The sequence below is a fragment of the Canis lupus genome, chromosome X (genome assembly GCF_011100685.1).
Source record: "Canis lupus familiaris isolate Mischka breed German Shepherd chromosome X, alternate assembly UU_Cfam_GSD_1.0, whole genome shotgun sequence".
NCBI lineage: Eukaryota > Metazoa > Chordata > Mammalia > Carnivora > Canidae > Canis > Canis lupus.
In genome coordinates this window covers 4,240,421-4,250,688 of record NC_049260.1, presented here as the reverse complement: position 1 = coordinate 4,250,688, position 10,268 = coordinate 4,240,421, and the positions used below count along the sequence as shown (strand labels likewise).

The following is a 10,268-nucleotide window of genomic DNA, read 5'->3' as shown; positions in this document are numbered from 1 at the left end:
ATGATGTAGGGTGTGACCTTCCCTGGGCCCATCACCAGGGGCAGCAGCTCCCCCAGTTATGATGTAGGGTGTGGCCTTCCCTGGGCCCATCACCAGGGGCAGCAGCTCCCCCAGTTATGATGTAGGGTGTGACCTTCCCTGGGCCCATCACCAGGGGCAGCAGCTCCCCCAGTTATGATGTAGGGTGTGACCTTCCCTGGGCCCATCACCAGGGGCAGCAGCTCCCCCAGTTATGATGTAGGGTGTGACCTTCCCTGGGCCCATCACCAGGGGCAGCAGCTCCCCCTGTTATGATGCAGGGGTATGTCCCTCTCTGGGCCCATCACGGGGGGCAGTAGGCTGCAGGTGTGATTTAGGGCTGTGTCCTTTACTGCCTGCAGGATAGGACTGTCCCATGGGGCTCAACACAGAGGCAGACCTGACCAGAATCCCTCTGACATCAGCTGGACTGTGTCTTAAAGGAAGCCTCTCTCCTCCTACAATGGCCATGCGCCTCCTCAGTACAGACACTCTGGAGGTGTTTTCCACATGACTTAGTAGGTAAATGTGAGCCCTGAGTTAGTGCACGGTTTGGTTATTTTATGAAAACAGAGCTCTTTTGAATTGTGCCAAAAAATATAGAAAATGAGACAAAATGGCTCATCAGTTTTAACTTTTCTGGGGTTTTCACAGGTTGTATGGGTTCACAAGTTGAAGTGCATCTTGCAGTCCACTAGGAAAGTCCTTGACTTGGCATTTTAGGAAAACCTTTTAAAAATCATTCCCCATGAAAGGTGTCAGTAAGCTATATTTTGGCTTCGACAGATTCCTTCATCCTCAGGTTCTTGGAGTTTGATAAAATAATGTAGTTGGCATAATTTTCCAAGCATCACTTGACTTAGAGGTACCTCCTATGGTATGGAATCCTCCAGAAGGCTTCCCTGTTCTGTTCTGTGCATTTCACAAGGAGACCCCAAGACATGGCCTCCGGGCCGAGTCGGAGGAGTGTGACAAGCCCGGCGTGGGCCCTGTGCTCGGCTCTGCACCGCTCCCTCCCCGTGGGCACCCCTTCCTCCTTGCTCCTGAGGACGTCCCTGCAGGGGGGCAGAGCGCAGATGACGAGCTGGGGCCCTGGTTCACTGGACAGCGAGGGCTGTGGCGTCCAGGGCTCCTCCGCAGGGACAGGCGGCTGAGGAGGGGAGCTAGCAGGTGTGTGGCCTGTGGGGTTGGGGTGTGTGTGTGTGGTACGGGGGGCAGATCAGTCCCCACTCTTCCGCTGGGCTCTCCGAGTGCTCTTGGGGTCAGGCCCCCTCCCCCGCCCCCGCTGGAAACTGGAGGTATGTTTCCATGGTGGAGTCTTGCTCCGGCACATAAACTGGGGCGTGCAGGGGGGGCCTTCCCCAGGCAGCATCCGGACCTCACGGGGGGCTCACAAGGCACTCATGCTCTCCTCCATCTCTGCTCAGCTTCATGGAACAATGCAAGCTGTCCGAGACTTGGGCACGTCGTCCCCTGTCTGCCGAGTCCCTTCCTCCTCGTGTGCCAGGCCAGCTCCTCCTGCGTCCTGACGTCTGATGCTCCGTGTGTGCCTGTTCTTTCCCTCCTTTCCTCCTCCTGTGCTTCTTACGGCCTTACTCGTCTGAGGCCGTCAGCAGGGGTGTGCACAGCCCCCCTCCGTTGTGGCTCGTGCTCTCATCCCCCAGCTAGGCCCGAAGGCACTCGGTTCCTGGGTGCCGTCCTGCAGCTCTCGTGCCTTATCTTGTAGCCCTCCCAACCGTCCAGTGCCGAGTGGGTGCTCAGGGGGACCCTTCGGCCGGGGTGGGTGTGTAGTCCTGTTTGGAGGACAAGCAGGTCTGCCCATGTGAAAGCCCACAGACGCATACAGGGTCACATCAGAAGGAAATTGCAGACTGGGTGTGGATGAAAGTAAGGCACGCTGTGCTTGGAGCAGCAGCAGCTCGGTGGCTGTGCTTGACCTTGGGGTCACCTGAGGAGAGCACACGATACCGGGTGGTGAGCCGGGACGGCATGGCCGTTCAGATGCAAGGTGGTGGACGTGGCGGATTCAGGCAGCCAGTGCACTTGCTTCCGTGACAGCTTGACGCTCGGCCTCTGCTCGTGGATGTGCTCGTGGAATAATAGGCCTTTCAGCTCGGTTCCTGAGGGTCCGTGCTCCCAAGCTCATCTGTTTGCTGCTTCCCACAGTGGGAAGCCATTGGGATATTGAATGGGAGTTGTTCCACACTGAGTCCCCCATGCTGGGGTGCAGGGGGTCCCTCTGGGTGCGGCCCTTGGTGATGGGCAGCCGGGCAGGTGCGCAAGAGGAGGACCAGGATAGAAGGACGTCACACCTGAGGTGGAGCCAGAAGGTCTCAGCGGACCACAGACCCAGTGTGACCCGTGCTGCTGCCAAAAATCAGTACTCACGTGACAGACCAGGGCTGCAACTCCGTTAACACTTGGTCCTTGAACATTTGAGGCTGTCGCACCACACAGGTAAAAACAATCTTAAAGTGCTCCCCAGCAGCTTGTAAGGATGGAAGCTGAGTCTCCGCATGGGTTTTCACATGTCCGAATGTGTCTCTATAGGAATAAAAGGATAGGGGATCCCTGGGTGGCTCAGCGGTTGAACGTCTGCCTTCAGTCCAGGGCGTGATCCTGGAGTCCTGGGATCGAGTCCCACATCGAGTTCCCTGCATGGAGCCTGCTTCTCTCTCTGCCTGTGTCTCTGCCTCTCTCTCTCTGTCTCTCATGAATGAATAAATAAATAAATAAATAAATAAATAAATAAATAAATAAATAAAATCTTAAAAAAAAAAAAAAGAAGAAAAGCATAGTCATTCATATGGAAGCTGTCCCTTCGTGGTCCCCAGGCCACAATCACTGTGTCAGTCCTTTTACTGCTTTTGTCATGAGGGAAATCACACACTTGCTTCATATAGTAGCAGAGTGTAGACACTGGAAGCCCCTCCCGCTGAGTTCCTGCTCCGTGGACGTGACCGTTCCTTACCCCTTAACCACCTGGAAGGCTGTGTCCTTGCAGACCTTACGATACCTCTGCATGTGTGGGTAGACGGATACGCAGACTCACACTCACTCGTGCACCCCTTGGAGGAATAAAATCATCCATGTAGATGTATAGAAAATCACATACGTGATTCATAGTAGGAAAATTCTGAATGATTTGAATTAAGTTGACAGTGTTTCTAGGACGAGACAGATTTGAGGCAAGTGAGAACTTCCCTGGTGTGCTAGGTGCTTGTGCTTCGTGAGCCCCTAAATGCAGGATGTCCCTGGCACACGAGGTGCGCAGAGCATCCTGCGTGCACGGAGCAGCTACAGGCTCATGTTCATTTGCTGCAGGACCTCCATGAGGCTTATGCCGAGTGCAGTTTGAAGAAGACATCAGCAGGTTCTGTGCCACTTACGGGGTCCGTGTGTCTCACTAACACAGAGCCTGGGCATCCCCAGAGGCCCCAGAACACTCTCCCTCTGTCCTGTCCCAGAAGGACGCTGCATGGCTCTGCAGGTGGCTCGTGGGCGAGCATCCGTGATAGTGACAGTCACCAGTGAGCCTTGAGGACCGGCCCGCGTCGGGTCCTCCCTGTTTTCACAGGTGTGCATGCCTGTCCACCTCTGGTCCCTCGTGGCATCTGCATATCACAGACGATGCCATCGGGGCCGGCGGGATTCCAGTCACGTGCCCCAAGACTACCAAGGGTGGCGCTCGCACTGTAGAATGCACAGCTCCTGGCCTACGCGCTCCGCTGTCCTGACCATGCGGCAGTGGCCTTACAGCCGCATCACCGGCCGCCATACAGTGAAGTAAAAGTTGTTTTACAACAGATCTGCTGTTGTTTGGGTCACATTTTTGGATGCCCGAGGCAGGCAGAAGGAGCTGCTGCGGATGGGAGCTGTTTGGCACGTGCTCACCTTTCCTGTCCCTTAGCACATCCGGGTGCAGACCCTGGAGTCCCAGGTCTGCCTGTCTCTTCGTATCGTCTGCAGATTTAGCCGCCTTCTGTGCTGGCCGGGCCCGTGTCGTCTCACCGAGAGGGTGGCCCGCAGCTTCAGAGAAGACGAGAGAGCAGTGAGCTCTGGGCCTTGGCCTTGAGGCCCATTAGCGCGCGGCCGGGGTGGAGCACGTCGCGTTCCGCGGCTTGGTCTGCGGTGCACTAGACGCACTAGTTGAGGCTGGGTTTTCTAGCGCGCCCACTGCTTGGCTGCCTAAGTGACTCTAAAGAGTTTTGTCTTACTATTCGGAGCTATCATAGAGACTCCCAAAGATTCACTGAGCTAGCTGCATTTCTTGGGATATTTTTCTCCTGGACTATAAATAAAAGGCGATTTAAATAGGTATTTTGTACATTGATTTTGTAGTTGCAGATCCTTAGAAGCAGGGACACTACAAGTGATTCCCAGTAAATAAAGTTAACACTTTAAGCAACTTTCCATCAAATAAACAGAGGCGCGGAAGGAAATTTTAACCCGCAGTTGTCAGTGTTTTGAAACACGGTTTACCCTTGACCTACGTGGGGCCACTTAAGGCGCAGCTGTTTTTCTGTAAATGCAGTACAGTACTGTAAATGTGTTTTTTATGATTTTCTTAATTTTTAAAAAAGATCTTATTTATTCATGAGCGACACGGAGAGAGAGGCAGAGACACAGGCAGAGTGAGAAGCAGGCTCCCTGTAGGGAGCCCGATGTGGGACTCGATCCTAGGTCTCCAGGATCATGCCCTGAGCTGAAGGCGGTGCTGAACCGCTGACCCACCCAGGACGCCCTATGAATTTTCTTAATTATTTTTTCTTTTCTCCAGCTTACTATGCTGTAAGAACATAGTATATATCACATACAAAATATGTGTTGATTGGCTGTTTCTATCATCGGGAGACTCTTGGTAGTTAATGTTGGGGACAGTCAGAGTTACTGGGTGCATATTTTAACTGTGAGAGGCTTAGCACCCCCACGTCCTTGTTGTCAAATGGTCGACGGTAATTGGACACTCTCTTCAAATAGTAACAAAACAGATGGACGAAAACCTCAAAACTCAGTAAGTATTTTTAAAAAGAGTGTCCCCGTTTTCTGCAGTTTTTCTGGAATTCGTGCAAACCTAGAAGGCCCGAGTTACTCCAGTCAGGATGAGAAGACACACCAAAAACAGACTGCCAGGTGTTCCCTTGCGTCCTCCCTTCAGCACCGACGGCCAACCACACCCGTTGCGGAGCCTCCGTAATGACCCCTGTCATTGCTAGTGTAAGGACGGGGCTCCCGAGCATAATGGAGTCTCCTAATGCGTGCATGTGATCAAAGTGTCCCTTAACTACCCAACTTGCTGGAAATGGTCATTTTCTGAATGTCCCACATCTCGGAAAATAATGTGCAGCTGCTTACAACTCACATACTCTCTGGGTCATGTGAATCTTACTTGACTGATTTTTCTCTGTCCATGCACAGTGTATTGAAGGGGCAATTTAATAAGGAGATTTTTCGGCATGTTGGTGTATTGGAGTGATTTAATTTTTATATACACAATTTTTGCCCATTAGGGATTCATGCAGACTAAATTTCACAAGATGAAAATATTTTGCAGATTCAAAAATTATGCTCCTTTCCTGTTGCACTGAAATGGTGAACCTCTGATGAATAAAATATTCCGTGTATGGTAAATTATCCAACATCCGTAATGAGATTTAACGACAGCACAGAAATTGAACTTTAGACGTTTATAAACATTGATATACCTGTGTGCTCTGCATTTCCCCACCGGATACCCCGTTATATTTTACAGTGCGTACGATACGTACGTACTATAGACACTTAACCTCAACATTGTTTGGACAGTTGGCTCTGCTAATGCTCCAGTGATTTGAGCGTGATTCCCGAGTAGTTAGTTCAGTGCAAGCTAGAAGACGGCGCTGGGACTGTGGATTCCTGTTCTGAAATGGCAGTTCCCTGGTAAGGTCTCCAGAAGAATCCCTGTGAACTGTGATACTTCTCGCCTGCATCCCTGGCTCAGAGGCAGAGGACTTAGATCTCAATGCCTGGCTGGCCTCCTTCACTATGAAACTTACCTCTCATTTGCGTGTCCTTTCAACTGTTTTTTCTCAGGTGCGTGCACGAGATCTGCTTGCTATGGAGCAGAGGTAGGCAAACTTTTTCTGTGTTTTTGGCTTTGTAGACCATGCACGGTGTTCCTTTCAACTGCTTATCTCTACCTTTTGAGCTGAAAGCAGCAGTATGCAGAGATATGAATGAGTGTGGCTGTGCTCCCACAAAGCTTTCTGTGGGGACTCTTGACATTTGAATCTCAAATCTTTCTCATGTGTCACGAAGCAGTCTTCTTTTGACTATTTTCCCATTTGAGAATAGGCAGCAGGCCGGATGCATGTTTCAGCGAAGGCAGGATAAAATAGGGCAAAAAGCACTGCAGGGCGGGTTGAAATCTTGGATGCAGGGTAGCTGGAAACCTGGGTCCTCTACCCCATTTTCTGTATCCAAGATGCCATCCTCCCCCACTCTGGGCAGAACACAGTATTCTTTTTCTGAACTGAACCAGAGAGGCTTCAGATGGCCACTGATAAGACACACGGAGGATGCAGACAACATTGAAGATGAGGGGGCATCTGCCCACTGAGGCCCCTTCAGCTGAACAACCAGCAAGATCCTGGAATGCTCTTCTCCAGAGACGTGAGCCACCTCACAGCAAAGATGCCAACACTAACCTAGCAAAGGCCCACCAAGGAAAAGGCCTACCTCAGATGATACCTTGCACTTGGCTAAGGCTCCCAGCTGGGCCCCAACCCAGCACTAGGACAGAGAGTCCTTCCTTCCTTGTCCAGCTTCTGCGGGCTCCCAGCTTCCCTTGGCTTGTGGCCGCATCCCTCCCATCTCTGCCTCTGTCTTCACATGGCCTCCTTCCCCACATTTCTGCATCTTCTCCTTATAAGGACACCGGTTGTTGTACTTAGGGCTCACCCTGTAAACCGAAGATGACTTCATCTCCTGATTTTCAACCATTTACACCTACAAAGACCCTATTTCCAAATGAAGTCACATTCTGAGGTTCCAGGCAGACGTGAATTTGGGGGACAACACTCTTCAACTCTGTACACCCCAGAAACCTGATTGGGAGTCTTCTGTGTAGGCCTGGTTGGCTCGTGGGCTTCACTGTGGGGTAACAAGGTGCAACGTGCAAACGTGATGTGTGGGAGGGTCAGCTGGGGATTGCGTCTGAGGCATACAACTGAGGGGAACTCTCCTCCTCTGCCAAGTTTAATAACAGAAGGACACTAACTGTATCCAGCATCTTCCAAGACTTGAGGGTGTAGCCTGAGCATTAATGTTTTCAGGTTTGTGTCTTAGCTCGGGCTGCCATACCAAAATACCATGGACTGGGCGTCGTAAGTCACAGACATTTATTTCTCACAGTTCTAGAAGCTGGAGGTCCAAGGTGTGGGTGCCAACGTGCTGGGTTCTGGTGAGGTGTGTCTTCCTCTTTTTTTTTTTTTTTTTTTAACTTTAATTTTATTTTTTGTCTTCCTCCCTCTTTTTATAAGAGCACTGATCTCATTAGGGGGCTCCACCTCATGACCTCACAGAACCCCAATCACCTCCCCATCTCCAGCACCACCCCTTTGTGGCTTAGGGCTTTAACAGGGGAATTTCACGGGGGGGACTTCAGTCCATAGTAGTGACTTCATCTTGCCTGGAACCATGGGATGAGGATATCCAACCCCATCCCATTTTATAAACAACCCAGCTTTCAGAGTGAAAAAAGTGAAAGACACGCAGGAGCTGGGAGAGCGTGACTCACGCCAGGTCCGTGTGACCTCAGACAATGGTTGAGTTACAGAGAAGTAGAGGAGGTGGACATGAAACATTGTCATGAGCACACTGTGACTTGCTGGCATGTGGACCCCTCTCGAGGCTATGAACCCTGGATCAGAGGAACACGGGACTGTTCTTTCTTATTTCTTATTGTACCCTCAGGCCTGCTCTGATGCTGGACATGTGGGAAGAGCCCAAGTTCCTCTTAGAAGCCAGAGTTTCCAGAACAGAGTCTCATGCTAAGGCAGGGCTTCTCAGCCTTAGCAGTGGTGACATTTGGGTCTGCATCATTCTGCTTGTGGGGTGTCCTGTGCACTGTAGGGTGGACAGTGGCCAGCATCCTTGGTCTCCACCTACCAGGTGCCAGGAGCATTCCCTTTCTCAGTTGTCACAACAAAAATAAAAAACAAAAAAACAGAACAAAACAAAAAACCCTCCAGACCTTGCCAAATGTCTGTCAGCAGGGGTGGGAGCAAAACTATCCCCCCGACTTGAGGACCAGTGCCTTAAGTAAAATGGTAGACCAGGCAATCCTTGTCATGTCCACTTGAATACGGTGTGAGGCTGATGGGGATTTCGGTGCTCCTCAGGTACGTTCACAGGGAAACATCACTTCTTGGAAGGGGAGCCCGTCACCTGAATTGCCATCACTTAAGAAGAGCATGTCTTTCAAATCCTGCATCCTGGCACGAGGGTAGAATGTATGGTCCTCTCCATCACTGTCCCCATACTTAGGGCAGAAGGAATTAGAATCCAGCTATGAAAGGGCCTGGCTTTAGTGTGAGTCCATATGAGTTCATCTCCCCGGGGACTATGAACACTGCCTGCGGGCCTTCCATCTCAACGCACTGACTAGAAACCAGTCAAGTTTAAGTCCAGGCACTGCCGACGGTCTCCTCTGAGTGAGCACAGGTGTCAAAATACCCCTATTGAGAACCATCGCTCCACCGTCTCCCAGGACCTTCCACGCCCAGGGCACTGACCGCCCCTTGCAGGCTCTTTGGGTCTTGGAGTCGGTAGCTAGAGATTCCCAGAGCATCTTCCTCCCAGAATGCAGAGCATCTGTATGGGACCATACGTCCTCCTGAAGCTTAGTGGAGGATCCTTCCTTGTGTCTCCCAGCTTCTGAGGACTCCAGGCATTCATGGACTCGGGGCTGCATCCCTCCATGTTCTGCATCTATGGACACAGGGCCGTCTCCCTGTCTCTCCTCTTGGCTAATGGGGACACAGTTGCTGTGGTCTGAATGTGTGTGCCCGCCACAAAATTCATAGATTGAGTCCCTAGTCCCCCAGTGTGAAGGCATTAGGAGGTAGGGTTGTCAGGAGGTGTGATCAGGTCATGAGGGTGAAGCCCTGACGAATGGGATTATTGCCTTTATAAGACGGACCCTGTAGCACTAGCCCACCCCTTCCACCATGTGAAGACACAGTGACCTGTTCATCGTGGGCCAAGGGGGCCTCACCAGCTTCAGAATCGGTGGTGCCTTTATCCTGCCTACCAGCTTCCAGAACTCCGAGAAATAAAAATCTGTTGTCTTTAAATCACCCGTCCTGGGGGTTGCGTACTGACAGCCCAGACAGATTAAAATGCTAGCCATTGCATTTAAGACCCATCCTAAATCCAGGACGATCATATTCTTAAGACCCTTTGTCATATCTACAAAGACCTTTGTTTCAAATAAGGTCATTAGACCCAGGGTTAGGACTTGGACATATCTTCTTGGGCGTCACCAGTCAACCCACTACACCTGATCAGGGCTTTGATCTATCAGATCAAGGTGTTCACCTACATACCCAGCAGGCAGTTGTGCGACCTTCCAGGAGAGGCCCTTCCCCGCGGGTGGGTCGGGTAAAGAAGGGCCATAGCTGTCACCAGAATGCAGGTGTAGGCGGTCTAGGCTGGGCTGAGTCCTATACACTATATCTGGTCCCAGGACAGCGCTGGTGTCTAACTCTGGGTAGCTGGGTGGTGTTCATCAGCTGACCACATGGCATGGCCCCAGTGGCACATGCCATTGTCTTCCTCGGCCTAACTCCAGAGACACCTAGACTCCGCGCCCACACCACAGTTCCTAGGGGCATGCACATCTCTGCAGGAGTTTCCCCTCTGCCCCATTATTAACTCCTCACTATAGGTCTTTGCATTTAGGGTGACGTGCTAAACACAAGGCCTGAGCTAGTGGGATGTCCGCGGATATATCTGCTCAGTGAGTGAATGCCAAAGAAATACCTTAACTCACGTCAGCGCTCCGTCTTTTCTACATTTCTCCTTTTCCGAATCCATTTTAACGGCAGCATCCATGTTCTCTCTCATCCATCTTAGGTCTTTAGGATGAAGTAAGAGGAAAGCATTCTTCCTATCAAGACTGCTGATTCTTCACATTTCTTACTTCTTCCCTGTAGATGAATATCCTCTGAGAGCTGATTCTTTGTAGCAATACGTGTGTCTCTGTGCCC

General features: G+C 51.2%; 1 protein-coding gene and 1 long non-coding RNA gene across 4 annotated transcripts in view; both read left to right on the top strand.

The window, feature by feature from the left end:
• The window catches only part of PUDP (pseudouridine 5'-phosphatase), a 131,734-nt gene that overhangs the window by 41,617 nt on the left and 79,849 nt on the right, over positions 1-10,268 (top strand). The window lies entirely within an intron of this gene.
• LOC119868355 lies at positions 597-2,618 on the top strand. Its single transcript, XR_005386093.1, has 3 exons — positions 597-1,188; positions 1,446-2,475; positions 2,569-2,618. It is a non-coding gene; the product is annotated as an uncharacterized LOC119868355 (long non-coding RNA).